Genomic DNA, 15,357 nt, shown 5'->3' with positions numbered 1-15,357 from the left:
GGAAGGTGAGGTCCACTGCTGTTGGTCCCACAGCTAGAGAATGAGCGGTGGAGGAGGGGAGGGGGCTCTCTCTCCAATCCCAGGGCCTTTGTTCGTAGCCACCATACTATTCAATATTCTTTAACCCCTTTCTCATGCCCCGAAGTTCATAGAAAAAGATTTTTAAAAACCTGGGAAAATTAGATGGAAGAAATATTCAAACATGAATAGGCACAGGCTGAGCAAGAATGGTCTTGGAAGTATGGGGTTGGGGGTGGGCACCTATTTCCAGAGTGGATTATATTCATTAATAACCGTGGGAAATAAATTTAGTACAAAATTAAAGGCATTTTGACTGCTGAGAGGAACTATCGTGTTTTTAATATATATTTTTGATTTCAGAGAGGAAAGGAGAGGGACAGAGAGATAGAAACACCAATGATTAGAGAGAACCATCAATCGGCTGCCTCCTGCAATGCCCCACACTGGAGATCGAGCCCATAGCCTGGGCATGTGCCCTGACCAGGAATCGAACCCTGACCTCCTGGTTCATAGGTCGATGCTCAAGCACTGAGCCACGCCACCCGGGCGGGACTAACATTTTGACATTTCAACATAGAGTGTGCGAATAAGCTCCGGAGAGACATTTGCCAGCTTTTCAAATTCTGTATAAAACAATAAAAACTCAAAAAGGGTATTACAGAATCGTAGCCAGTTTCATACTAAAAGATACAAATTAAATCCCCACACTTATTTCCAACAACAAAGTGCTATAGACCTGTGTGCACTATGCCTTCGTCCCCTCTCTCTCTCTCCCCCTCCCTCCCTTCTACTCTTTCTGAAAAGCAATGGAAAAAAAATAACCTCAGGTGAGGATTAACCAATAAATCCTATATAACAAAAGGCTAATATGCAAACTGCCCCCTCGACCAGGAGTTCGACCGGGAGTTCAACCAGCCAGCCAACCTCCTGCATCCCTCCCTACCCGATCGGGGCAGGCTGCCAGGCCCCACCCGTGCATGAATTCATGCACCAGGCCTCTAGTAAATACATAAGCAACTAAATAAATAAAAATGAAACCGCTGAGGCATGAAGAGTTAAGTAATTTGCCAGAGTCTCATGCTTAATTGCCAAGGCTGTGCTGCAGGCTCTGTGGAATGAAACAGTGCCCAGCATCCAGGTTGTTCAATAATGTGAAGATAAAGAGAGGTTCCCCCAGCTCCAGGGCTGAGGAACAGGCTGAGTACCCACCCACTCCCTCCCCCACTGAGGACATCGTAACTGTGGAAATCCTCCAGGCAGCCCTTTCCTTCCGAAGAGCGGGAAGGGGGCTCGGTTACCTGTGGGAAGAGAAGGGCTTCCCAGAGAAGGGCTCACTTTGGAAAAGGAAGAGGGGACAAGGAAGAGAAAACAACAACATGGGAGTGCCCCAAACTGAGACTCCCCACACCCACTCACCCCTGCTTCTCTGAAAGCAGACGCCCTCTTCCGGAGAAGGGGAAGCTGCGCTCACCCCACCCTGCAGAGCGGCTCAGGGCCCGGGAAGACTCCAGTAAGAGGCTCAGGATCGCAGAGTCCAGAGTCACCCACTCTGACCCCTCCACCCCTCCACCCCTCCCCCCCTCTGCTGGTTCCAGATGGCAGAGTTCCGGGGTCGCCCCTGGGCTGGTGACAGTCTTGTCCAGGGCCCTCCATCCAGCACAGGAAGGACCATCCCACAGGTTCTCTCAGTTTAACACAGAAAGGCTCTGGAGTGGATGTTAGATACAGAAAACACTTCTTGGGAAGGAGATGCTTTGTTATATTTAAAAGATAGCATAAAAGCTATTCCTAAGGAAAACCATCTTACTTCCAACTGAATTGCAAGTTTGGTTCTTAAATAGTTTCTTGTGGAGTTTATTGTCTCCAATTAAAAATCTGCTCACTTTATCTTTCCCTTCATTAATTAGTTAGTAGTAAGAATTACCAATGTGTGAAATTTTTAAAAGAATAAAACTATAAAGTCTAACTGGTTTTCTTTTTCTTTTCTTTCCTTTTTTTGTTTTTTTGTTAATCATCACCAGAGGATATTTTTTCCATTGATTTTTAGAGAAAGTAGAAAGGAAGGAGGGAGGGGGAGGGGGAGGGGGAAAGAGAGAGAAACATCTATGTGAGAGAGACACATCGATTGGTTGCCTCCCACACATGCCCCAAAGGGTGGCCAGGGATCAAACCTGAAACCCAGGTATATGTCCTTGGCCAGGAATCGAACTCATGGCCCTTTGGGGCGGGGCGGGGGGGAGGGGCAGTGCATGCAATACTCTAATCTCTTAGTATCACCGGCCAGGGCTGGTTTTCTTTTTTAAAGTAAAAGGGGTGGGATGCTGAAGATGCAGTTAGAACACTGTTGTGTCGAAAATAAAGCAAACAATCATTTCTACTGGGTTTGGGCTTTTTATTCTTATTTCCCAAGTACCTGAAGAGAACCCTTTATGTCTGCTGCAGATTCCAACTGTTTCTGAACAACTATAACTGAATAATAGCTTTTGAACACAGAAGGCCCTGAAGTATACAGCTCCCAAAACAATACACATTGAACCATAAAGGGTAAAGAAAAGATACAAGGTTCCACATTTTCACCCCAACTACTAACAAAGCTATGGTTAGAAACAGGGGAGAGGCAATTTACTGACTTATTGCCAAGGACTTATAAACATCTTTCCAAAGGTTGGGTGGGGTCAATCACTTCCAGAGACTGCATTCCAGTTACTCCTGTCCCATGACCTGCGGATTTCTCACTCGACAGACCTAAGGGTTTTCAAATGCTTAAAACTGACCCAAAGTCTGATGGACCCAAAGCAGGCTCCACCCAGTCCCCCTCCAGGAAGGGCCTTCTGCCCCCGCTGCCGGGAATGCTGCCAGCAGAGGGCCTCGGGCCATCGGCCTCTGTGGGGTACTGACTGCCTCAAGGGCACAGAGCGCTTGCCCAAGGATACACTCTTCCCAGGGTCTTCGATGTTCACCACTGAGCAAGATGGAGGCGTACAGGCCCAGACATTGAATGCAAATGGGACAGCTCCGACAGGCCATTTGGCTCCCGCCCAGGGGTGGGCAAGCTTTCTGACTCGAGGGCCACAGTGGGTTCTTAAACTGGACCGGAGGCCGGGACAAAAGCATGGATGGAGTGTTTGTGTGAACTAACATAAATTCAAAGTAAACATCGTTACATAAAAGGGTACGGTCTTTTTTTTTTTTTTTTTTTTAGTTTTGTTCATTTCAAACGGGCCGTCGTTTGCCCACGGCTGCTCTAGAACGAACTTCCCCTGGTGTTGGCTGAGGCTGTCTGCGAGCTCCGCTTCTCCTGATCATATGGCCTCCCTGTCACAGGTGTTGATCCCATAGGAACTCCCTAATCAACAGCCTGCATACTCAACTCCCTCCTGCGTGTGCTCCCAAGAGAATCCCGTCTGTAACTCAATGCCTCTATGAATAAGAAAAAGACATTCCATTTTCAAGGTAAGTGGCACATGTTGAATGAAGAGGCTAGAAAAAAGCTTTCACAATTATCTTGGTACTTTTCCTCCTCTATCTGACCTACACTCCATGGGGCTTTAAAATTCAACCTAGGCCCAGCCTGGGTGGCTCAGTGCTTGAGCATCAACCTATGAACCGGAGGTCATGGTTTGATTCCTGGCCAGGGCACATGCCCAGGTTGTGGGCTCCATCCCCAGTAGGGGGCATGCAGGAGGCAGGCAATCGATGATTCTCTCTCATCATTGATGTTTCTATCCCTCTCTCCCTTCCTCTCTGAAATCAATAAACAATCAAAATATATATATATATATATATATATATTTTTTTTTTTTAAATTCAACATAGAACAAGACTGAACAACTCAACCTGGGTTGGTCTTTTGCATTATTGCAGGTAAAGGAACATAGCAAAATTCTCAGTGAGGCAAGCTGAGATACCTGGTCAGCCCACAAACGCCCTGAGCAGCACAAGTAGTACTGCTACCTGGTACTTTAGTGTGTTGTGAACTCCTAGACCAGTGGTCGACAAACTGCGGCTTGTGAGCCACATGTGGCTCTTTGGCCCCTTGACTGTGGCTCTTCCTAAGCCTTAGGAGTACCCTAATTAAGTTAATAACAATGTACCTACCTATATAGTTTAAGTTTAAAAAATTTGGCTCTCAAAAGAAATTTCAATCGTTGTACTGTTGATATTTGGCTCTGTTGACTAATGAGTTTGCTGACCACTGTCCTAGACCATCAGATGCATTCCTATTCACATCTCAGTCTAAGCCCACATCAGTCTGTCTCTGTCTCTCTCCTTCACACATAGACACACACACACACACACTCTGTGTCTCTCTTCCTTCATGTGGGAAACTGAGGCCTAACTATAGTGGTGCCAGTCCGGTTACATGTACACAATTGATATAAGATGAAAATCGAATACAGTCACCTCAATATTTTACATCCCAAACCACTACTTCAAGCCCAATCTCTCCATGAACCCACGAAAACAACTACAAGAATAAAAGAGAAACATGCAAATTGGTGTCACTCTGCTATACCCACCAGCCAATCAGGATGAGTATGCAAATCAACCCAACAAAGATGGCAGTTAATTTGCATAAGCACGTGCAGAGCGAAGGCTGAAGACTAAAGACGACTAAAGACTGAAGATGACTGAAGACTGAAGAGGCTTGGCTTCTCCATTGCGGCCAGAGTGAAGGCCTGGGTCCCGGGTGCTGGAGGAAAACTGGTGCTGGCAGCCAGGGAAAGGAAGGCCTATTGCACGAATCTCTTCATGCAATAGGCCTCTAGTTTCCCATAAGCACTACTACTTACTTCTTCCTAGACTCTGCCCATTTCTGGCAAGAAAAAGTACAAGAGCACGTGTTATTTTTAAAAGAAAGCAAAACAAAAATAGCTACTCTTATGCTCTTTGATTGGATGACAAAATAAACCTGTAAAGGAGACTCACCCTACTCCCATCCCCAGGGACTGGCCAAGCTTAGAATGAGCCGAGGAGCACAAGCCCTCCATGAGTCAGGAGTGAAGCCAGAAGCAGAACTGAGGGCCACATCTATGCACAGAGCCTCAAATGACCCCAACCAAGTGGCTCAAGGGGTACAGAAACACCCTGGGTGCCCTGGCGTTCCCTCAGTCACAGGTGTGCACATACACTGAAGCACACTCGAAGGCTTGTTATACATACAGGGTGAGAAAAGTAGGTTTATAAGGACCTCTGTGCTCAAGTGTTTTTGAGTGTAGCAAGTAGACTACCAAACACGTAAATACTGAAGGCCAGCAATGGGAGCACTTTCAAGATGACACCCAAGTGCCCAGAATTGTGATATTCTTCTGCGTTGATAAAACTACTGATTATCACACCGCTTGTCTTTTTCCATCTGAGCTGTACACCTACTTTTGCCCACCCCTCTAGACATACTCCAATTGACTAGTTGTTAATTCTTTAATATACAATAAAAGCATTAAAGTTCTGTTTATGAATGTCAACCTAATCAAACTTACTGACAGAACACTTTTTCCTTTGACCTCAATCCAGTTCCTAAATTGTATTGGTTTAAAACAGTGGGAGCAATTGCATTACTAATAAAAAGAAAATAAAAGGACTTTATCACTGCATTCAAAGTACTTTCTCTAAGGTCTCCCTCCCCTGGCAGTACCGTCCAGATGGAAAGAGAACATCGTGTCCCGGCCCAAAATAAACCGTCAAGACCGCGTCCCCTTCCTGCAGCAGCTCCTTTAAGGTTCTAAATCAACCGAAACTACCGCTCAGCAACTTCAGTTCCTCTCTCATGCTCTTTCCCTGCGAAGCACTTGGTTCTAATCAGACCACTTCCTTCCTGCTGCTTTGGTTTTTATTACCAAAGTTCTTCAATCCTTTTCACCACCCCATATGCTACACAACTCCCACTTCTAAAAGCGCATTCCCGGAGACTCCTAGAAGTCGGGCTCAGCTGAAAGTCTTCAATAATGGAACTGGCCTTCGAATATTCCAGATGAAACTGGGGAGAGACAAGTTTGTCTCCGGTGGTTTTCACCTTTCTTCTGCAGCCCTTCCCTTCTGAAGAGCACACTCCTGCTTTTCTCCAAAACCAAGCAATCTCCGTCCTTTCGCACCCCGGCCAATCCCGGGAAGTGTAATAACAAGACAAATAAATCATAGTTGGTGTAGACCTCTGTCCAGAAAGGAACTAGCACAGCCGGCCTAACTGCTTGTCATAGAAAGACCTGCTCACAAAGTTGGCTCTTGGCTGGGCGTTTGGGAACTTGAATTTGGGGAGGGTTCCCATCATTCACGCAGAGTGGTCACTGCTCCGAAATTGTATAAACAATATGGTTTATGCTGAACACCTGCTTTCCTTCTGAGAGTCTGGAATTTGGGGAGCTGCCAGGCAGAGGGGGCCTTCGTGACCAATACCCTCGAAAAATCCCTGGGCCCCGAGTCTTCAATGAGCTTCCGGTTGGCAACACTTCACAGGTGTTGCAGCAATGCCTTGCGGGGGTTTAAGCACATCCTGTGTGACTCCGTTGGAAGAGGCCTCTGGAAGCTCCTGCCTGGCTTTCCCTGGACCTCACCCTTTGCCCCCTTTCTCTGCTGGTTTTGCTTTGTATCCTTTCACTGTAACAAATCACAGCCATGAGCATAACTAGAATCGATCTCGTTATCCGTGGAAGGTGTGTTCTAGAAAGTCTCCATGGACGCTGAATTAGCAAACACGGCATCACTGTTCCTAAAGGAAATACATACCGTGTGTGTGTGTGTGTGTGTGTGTGTACACTTTATTTGTATATAGCTACATATATATCACATGTGGACTATATCTTAAATACTAAAAACAACTCATTGTGGTAGATTATTTTTTTTTATTTTTCAAGAGGGAAAACAAGGTTCAGAAGTGTTGGTCTGGCTTGCTTGAGACTGCCTCCTAACAGGAGCCAGAACTGGGGTTCAAACCCCATCCGACCGGCCTCCATCCTTTGGTCATCTCTGTGTGAGAGCAAAAATGAAAAGGCAGAGCATTGCCTGACTTGACGTTGGCTCGGAATGTGCGCAATGGATCCCTCAAAATGTCCACCTCTATGCACATGGCCATGAGTCACTGCTGAGACGCTGCAGGAATTGGTCTGGGGTATGAATTTCAGTGAGTAGCAAGTACATACTGAGTTCAATGAGTCCTTCTAGCAAATCATCAAACATGGGGTGATCTTGGGGACCCCGACAAAGCCTCCAAGAAGAGCCCCAGGTCTCCCCTTCTTGTGAAGGCACCGAGGAGGAGGGACAATATTATCATTGGGCCAAAGTGGCAGGAGGTTGAGCTTCCAGTGTGACCTGCTCTCTGCAGCTGTGATCACTGTGGCCTTTCCTCTGAGATTCTCTTTGGTCTCATTTTGACTTTTTTGTCATCCATTCTCTGGTTCAGCTGCTACAGCTGGCATGAGATCCTCCCTCTTGGAAGTCAAATAGGAGCTGTGGTGAGCCCCAGGGGAAGGAGGCCTGATGAGTCAGGAGGCCGCTGTACTGGGACCTGAGGATAAATGCCCTTTTCCTTGACAACTGTTTCCACAGCTTTTCCTCTGGAAAATCCTTGCCTCTCTCTCATTAGATCGCCTCTCAGCGCGACCAGGGTAAAGACGAAGGCCTAGGTCTAGGCCTAGGAGGAAGGGATAAAGCAGGAACCAGACCAGAAGGGAGAACTAAGTCCTGTGGGCCCAACCCAGCTCATCATCAGTTACAGCTAGCAGCAAAGCCAGGTGATAAATGCTGTGCATGTGTCTAAATATCATTTCTGTGCCCTGGCTGATTTGACTCAATGGATAGAGTATCGGCCTGCGGACTGAAGGGTCCCAGGTTCCAGTCCAGTCAAGGGTGTGCCTGGGTTTCGGGCTAAATCCCCAGTAGGGGGCGTGCAGGAGGCAGCCGATCAATGATTCTCTCTCATCATTGATGTTTCCATCTCTTTCTCTCTTCCTCTCTCTGAAATTAAATAAATAAATACATAAATGTTGTTTCTGCAGACTCAGCAAATGCAAAGGGTTTGGGTTCCTCATGTGCTCAGAGACTTAGGCAGCCCTGCCAATGTAATGAAGCCTCAGAAAAACTCTTCAGCACCGAGGTCTGGGAGCTTCTAGGTTGGAGAACACGCTGATGTGCTGTGGGAGGGTGACTTACATGGAGAAGGCACACCCTCCCTATCTACTCCACCATTTGGCTTTTCTGAGATGTATCCTTTACAACAAAACAGTAGCATAAGTATAGCACCGTCCTGCATTCTGTGAGTCGTTCCCGTAAATTACTAAATCCTGAAGGGGGACGATGGGAACCCAGTGTTTGCAGCCGGCGGGCAGAAGTGACTGGGGACGCCGGGACTTGCAGCCGGCATCGGAAGGGACAGCAGTCTTTTGGGACTGAGCCCTTAAACCCGTGGAATCTGACATTAACTCCAGGTAAACAGTGTCATGATTGAATTAAATGATTGGTGTCAGAAAATTATTGGGATGACACAACTGCCCTTGTTTTCTCTCTCTCTCTCTCTCTCTCTCTCTCTCTCTCTCTCTCTCTCTCTCTTTCTCTCTCTCTCTCTCTTTCTCCCTCTCCCAGCAGCCCCATTATTATAAACCAGTCCCTTCCTAGAGATGAATAATGAATGTTCTGATAACCAATTTTATATTCACCACGTACTTAATACCATTAAGTGCATGGAAAATAACCACCTTGCATAGCTCTGTCTTATCTCTAGGCAAATTCATCTCTAAACACATCAGATGGTAACCTGCAGGTATCACTCAAACCACAAAGCCCTAGAAAGCAAGACTAATTACAAACTTGTTTAATTGAAGCTTCCAGAACATGTTTCAGCAAAACAACTTCTATAGATACCATGACCTCATAAAAAATATAAGCCCACTTTGAGCTCAAGACAGTAGCGTAAGCATACAGAGCTGCCCCCTTCCTTCCCAAGACACAGTGAGATGCCAATAACGATGTTTGTGAAGGAATGAACCTGTGGTGGCACTGAGAACACGAAGGAATGCTCTCAGTAAATAGGTCATCATAAAGTCTTCCTTAAAAAACGAGGATAATTGGGACTGTACTGGCAAATAAACAAAAACTGAAAGAAATGTGACTTTAAATACACAAAGATAGAGACAGGGGTTCTTTTTTCCCAACAGAACCCGGAGAGTCTCCCAGCTTGCAGTCCATTGCGACTGGGAGCCAAAAATGGTCTAAACATGGTTGCCAGGCAGGAATCAGGGCAGTGGAGGGAGAGTCGTCCACAGAGCAGCTGGCCAGTGGCCCTTGCCCCTGCCCTGTCTGTGGGCCTGGCTCCGAGCTGGAACCACCGGAGTAGCTCTCTCTAGAGAGGAAGGTTTGCCCGGGCCGTGCCCAGGGTGTTGGTGTTCAGGCTGGCGAGTGAGTCAAAAGAAGAGCCTCTAGGATAGACGCAGCGGAGAAAAGAAATAAAATATATGTCACCCCAAGGTTAGAGCTCTCCTTACCTGTGTAATTTTGGGGGAAGCGTTACAGCAAAGGGTCTTGAACCTGCTTGTGTCCTCTTCTACTGACCACACACCCGAAAGGGAAATCTGCCTCCTGGTCTATCCTGCCCACTTATACTGAGTCCACACCCAGTCCTCCCATTCAAGAAAGAATGTCTGGGGCCAATGAACCTACCTAAATACCAAGAAAGCCTATGTCAGCTGCCTCTATTCACAGACATGTTAATTCATAAATATGAAGCCAATGAAGAATTAGCAGATATGGAAGGAAAAGCCCACAGCATGTGTACAAGTTTGCTAGAGCTGCCATAACAAAGTACCAAGACAGGGTGGCTTAAACCATAGAAACGTATCTTCCAGGTGTAGGAGGTCAAGTGTCAGCAAGACTGGTTTCTGCTGAGGCCCCTCTTCAGCCTGCAGATGACCAACCTCTTCCTGTGTCTTCCCTCTTCTCAGGACATCAATCATGCTGAATGAGGACCCACATTAATGGTCGAATTTTAACTGAATTGCCTCTTTAAAGTCACTATTTCCAAATACTGTAACATTCTGAAGTCTTGGAATTTAGAACTTTCAACATATGAATTTTGAGGGGACATAATTCAGCCCATAACAGGATTAAAGAGAAAGAATGAGATGAACAACCCAAAACTTTATCAAGAGGAAAAAGAAATATCGTGAGCAGAAGGAAAATGTTAAAGTTCCAACAAATACCATTTAAAGGTTGAAAAGATTTTACAACCTTAAAAACATACTTCTGTAAAAAAATAAAATAAAGTAATGTAAGCATTAAAGCTTATTGGTGCTTCAAAGTATAATCCTCAAAATTAAAAAAATATCAATTAGAAGAGCTGAGTAGTAAAATGGCTACAACAATTTTTACAGAAATCAGTAAAACATGTTGTTAAGTCAAAATAAAATAGTGACTATAAAAAGGGGAGCTTCAGTTTAAAACAACATGAGAGATAAGTTTGAAGGAAAGTTTAAGAATTCTAGACTTGACTTATTCAGTGATATTAATTTACTTTAGACTTTGTTAGAAAAATGTAAATTCAGGTATGCTAGTTAAAAATATAAGGGTGGCTGTAGCCCAAGGTAAGTGGCCTAGCTGAGCATCTCCTTCTTGGATGAGGATAGGGGAAGTTCACTTCCCATAAAACTGCCACTTCCCAGCTTCTGGCTCTATGTGGGGAGCCCACGTTCAGCCCCTCATAATGCACAGGGACCACAGCCTCAATGCCCCTCTCTGCATGAGTGTCAGAACGCTAGCCCCTGAGGTCTGTAGCTGGTCCAGTTTTCTCTGAGGGCCATGAGACTTCCATTCCACTTGCCGCTACAGGTTTGTGCCTTCATTTCCAACACCTGAGAACTCCTTTTCTTGCTTCCAAACTCAGCTAAGAATGGAAAGCCAGTTTTTAAAAATACACAGGTGGGCAAAAGGAGGTGTACAGTTGTGAGTATGTGAAACACAGAGTATATCCTTGTACTGTTATTAATCAACTAGAGGCCCAGTGCACGAATTCATGCACCGGTGGGGTCCCTCAGCCTGGCCTGTGGGGACTGGGCCGAAACCAGCTCTCCGACATCCCCCAAGGGGTCCCGGATTGCGAGAGGGCGGTTCTCGGGTGACGCACCCCGGAATTCGGCTCCCTCCTCTCTGGTTCGGGGTGCAGCACTCAAGAACCACAGCTGGCAAATCACTTTAAAATTTTCCTTCTGCTCCTCGCAATAATTCTTTTTCCTCTTGATAAAGTTTTGGGTTGTTCATCTTATTCTTTCTCTTTCATTCTGTTATGGGCTGAATTATGTCCCCTCAGCAACTCCTGTGTTGAGCGTCTGTCCCCTGGTGGTCACTGTGTGTCATAGCTACTGGCTGGACGGTCGGATGGTCACTTAGGCTTTTATATATATAGATTGTTGGATTATTTTCCATACAACAACTGTAAACCTCCGTTTGCCCATCCTTGTATGTCGTCTAATATTTCCATGTGTTTGGAAAAAGGAGTGGTGGCACTCCCCCTTCAGCTCAGTCTACCATTTTGACCAAAAGTCTACACTGAGAATAAATACAGTTGATAATAAAAAGTACATTTAAAGCGCACGATCCTAAGAGCTTCATGTATCAACTCATTTCATCTTCATAACGACACTATAAAATAGGCACTAAAGTCCCCATTTTAGAGACAAGAAAGGGCAGAGAAAGAGGCAGTAACTTGCTCAAGGTCTCAAGGTCACATGGCTAATATGTATCAGAGGCAGTTTGGCCCTTACCTGCTAACTGCCCCTGTGATATTCATTTGTGCTGTTCAACCAACACTGTTGGTTCTCCTTCCCCCAAAACGAGATACATGAGTATGATTACACCTCCTAGTATCATCACTGGTGGGGGCACATGACTACCTCTGACCAATGAGTTGTGAATGAAACTGGCACATCCCTTCTGGGCCAGAGCATATAATTGCAGAAACAAGACCCTCCAGGGCTCTCTTGCTCTCTGGCACAGTGACCAGCAATGTATGAAATGGTGGCTATTCTGTCAGCCAGGGATCTTAAGTAACTATGCCCATCACTGACCCAACCTGAGTTGGTTTTTTATTCTTGCTATAAACACACAGGTCAGAAGTCTGCCATGAGTAAAACCAGGTGTCAGCAGGGCTGCATTCCTTTCTGGAGGCTCTAGGGGAGAATTAAATGTCCTTGCCTTTTCCAGCTTCGAAAGGCTGCCGGCATTCCTTGGCTTGTGGCCCCTCTACCATCTTCAAAGCCAGCAACAGTAGATGGAGCCCTTCTCACATTACATTACTCTGAACTCTAACGTCTACCTCTGTCTTCCACTTTTAAGGGCCTCTGTGATGACACTGGACCGCCCAGATAATCCAGAATAATTGTCCTACGGTCAGCTGGTTTAGCAACCTTAATTCCATCGGCAATGATGCCCCTTGGCCATGTAACCTAATATATTCACAGGTTCTAGTATGTGACAACTTTTTGGGGGGAGTGGGGAGGTTGTACTCTTCTGTTTACCACAGTACTTTATACCAATCAAATCAGCCCTTCTGGGGTGAGGCCCAAGCATCAATACTGTTTATAGGTCCCCAGATAATTTCCATGTACTGACAAGTTTGAGAACCAGCGCCCTATGTTGAATATGTAGAGACAATATACTTAGTCCTCTACTTTCATATTGCCTCTCATGTTCACATGACAGATATAAACCCCACACATGCACAGAAGAACATCACACAGTTACATACCCACGCATCTGCCATGCTAGTCGCAGTCGGAGACTCTGTTCATCACATTTTAACTCCATCCTTTTCGCTTCCTCCCCGCCTCCCAGTCCTCGTCTTCCTTCTGGCCCCGGATGCATGCATGTGTACATAGACAAACATGAGGTATTTTCCCATTCATTGCCAAAATAAGCTGTTTTCCCTGTGGTGGCCTCCCAGAGAGACCGAGTTATGCTGGTGGTTTTCCAACATGCACATTTGCTCCTCAGAAATGGGGCAGAGTCAGCCATTTTCTTTCATAGGAACCAAGAGGCTCTGAGGATAAAAATTATATCCCTGCTCGGACTATAATCAGCCTCTACTGCTCGTGTATCTATAGGTGTTGAGAACAGGGCTGCGGCCCCCGCTGAACTGTTACTGTGATCTGAGTGTGCACTGAGGAATCTGTACAGTGGAGAAGGACACCACTTTGGTTGTAAATATCTCTATTTGATTGACTGACCTACTGAATTATTCTCTTGGTTTTCATTAATGAGAAATCAATAGGCTAAGATAAAGGCCAACTGGGCCATTTTGGAATCAAGTATCAAAACCTTACTAGCAAAACACATTGTACTTAGAACATAACCACAAAGCTGAAGGGTCAAATGATCATCAATTCAGAAACTCAGTTTCCAATCTCCTCATATAGATTTAAAAAGGGCCTGACCAGCACCAGAGATTATCCTGTTCATGTGTCAGTGACCGAGCCTAAGGAGGACTAGGGTGAGCAGTTTAGTGGCAATGCCGGTGAGGGGAGACCTCAGTGTGCAGTGGACCTGGGCTGGTCGCTGGTGAAGGTGCAGTCAGCAGGAGAGAGCAGCAGAGGCCAAACCAAGGTCACCGCATGCATCAGAGTTTAGTGCTTCCGTTCGAGGTGAACTGCATGGGAGGCTGGGCACAGAGGGCTCCGTCAGACTCCCAGACACCGTTCATAAGGAAGAACTGTGGTGCTGGTTTACTAGGAACATCCTTCAAGTTCATGCTCAAGAGGACAGGGCGTTTTGAAAGGAACACAAACAAGAAAATGAACGGGACTGAGCTGACTGAAGTAGGTGTTGCTGAGACCTAATTCTGGCATTGGCCAAACCTTCAAGCAGGGGTGGGGAACGTCCGGCCCTCAGGCTGTATAAGGCCCGAGAAATTACTTGGGCTGGCCCTGCTAAGGCGTTAGGAGTGAGTTAATTAAATGTCTGACCAAATCCAGGGTTCATGTCCCTGTTCGGGCGCCATATGCTGGGGTCCAACCCCAGCAGGTCCAGGGGTCCCCAAAGGTGTGGACGGAGTTGGTGAAGAAGGAATGACACGGAGGCAGTGTTCAGGTGATCATCATAGCCGGGTTCTCTTGTCAGGATCTCCAGCCAGGTTCTGTAGCCAGTTCTCCAGCCAAGTTCTGTCTAGGATCTCTAGCCAGGTTCTGTAGTCATGTTCTCTTGCTAGGTTCTCCAGCCGGGTTCTGTGTCCATGTTCTCTTGCTAGGTTCTCCAGCCAGGTTCCCCAGGTTCTCCAGCCAGGTTCAGTCACCAGGTTCTGGTCAGGTTCTCTTGCCAATTTCTGTAGTCAGGTTCAGTCCAGGATCTTTTGCCATGTTCTCTCCAGTGAAGTTCTTCTGTCTCTAGGTTCTGTGTAGGTTCTGTCTTCTAAGTTCTGTCTTGTTACATCTGTATTTATACCAGTTGATTCCAATACTATCAATCTCTATTCCAAAGGTTAGGGTGTTTCTTATCTCCATTCCAGGGAGTAAAGATTATGTAGCTTGAGCATGATTGTTCGTAGTTAAAGTGATTAATTACCCGCCTGGCACTTAGTTAAGAGGTTTATTCCCTCCCTAACTTCAGGGGAAAATCCCTACCTGGGGAAACAACCTTTCTCAGAGACCTTGGTTAAAACACATAGTGCCAAGAAGGTGAGCAAACATATTAAGAACAGTATGCCATATATGCCAGGTCCCTTGAAACAGCAAGCATGGACCGGCTCCCGGCACTAATGTTTAAGTTGATAATTGTGTATGGGCTGAGAATGATGTTATAAATATCCGCATGGCCCTGGGCAGAAGAAAGGCTCCCACTAAAGTCAGCACCACGAAGAGCCAGAGAGGCACCGCTCTGGTGGGTAAACAGCTGTCTCAGCCATCTCTGCCAGTGTGTGCCAGTCCCCATCACCTTTTTGATGTTCAAATATCCCACATTGGCCAATCCTCTTTATGTGTCTCTGTCAACCTTTGCGCCTTTCCCTTCCTGAAAGAAACCAAGGTGATAAGGAAGACCACTGTCTCAAGAGCATCAATACTGGGACTGAGGGGACCAGTGTGTCCTTTGGAAGAAGCACGAAATAACTACTATGCTCCCTGAAGGAGACAAAATGCTCAGAGATCGCCTATGCTTACCAGTGAACTACCATGATAAAGGCATGCTAGAGCCCATCAGCGGAATTTTCATGTTGAAAGGTAGGGAAAGTGGTAGGCTGAATAATATAGATCCGCATCCTGATCCCTGGAATCTGTGAATGTTACCTTATATGGCAAAGGGACTTTGCAGGTGTGTTAATAAGTTAAGGATAAAAAAGGGGAAGGGATTAAGATATAAAATTACCAG

At 46.0% G+C, this 15,357-nt stretch overlaps 1 protein-coding gene across 5 annotated transcripts in view; it reads right to left on the bottom strand.

Moving 5' to 3' along the window:
• STX8 (syntaxin 8) overlaps window positions 1-15,357 on the bottom strand; it is a 230,268-nt gene that overhangs the window by 154,788 nt on the left and 60,123 nt on the right. The gene's annotated exons all lie outside the window — the stretch shown is intronic.

This window comes from Myotis daubentonii, chromosome 16, assembly GCF_963259705.1.
Source record: "Myotis daubentonii chromosome 16, mMyoDau2.1, whole genome shotgun sequence".
NCBI lineage: Eukaryota > Metazoa > Chordata > Mammalia > Chiroptera > Vespertilionidae > Myotis > Myotis daubentonii.
This window is presented reverse-complemented; position numbering and strand designations above follow the sequence as displayed.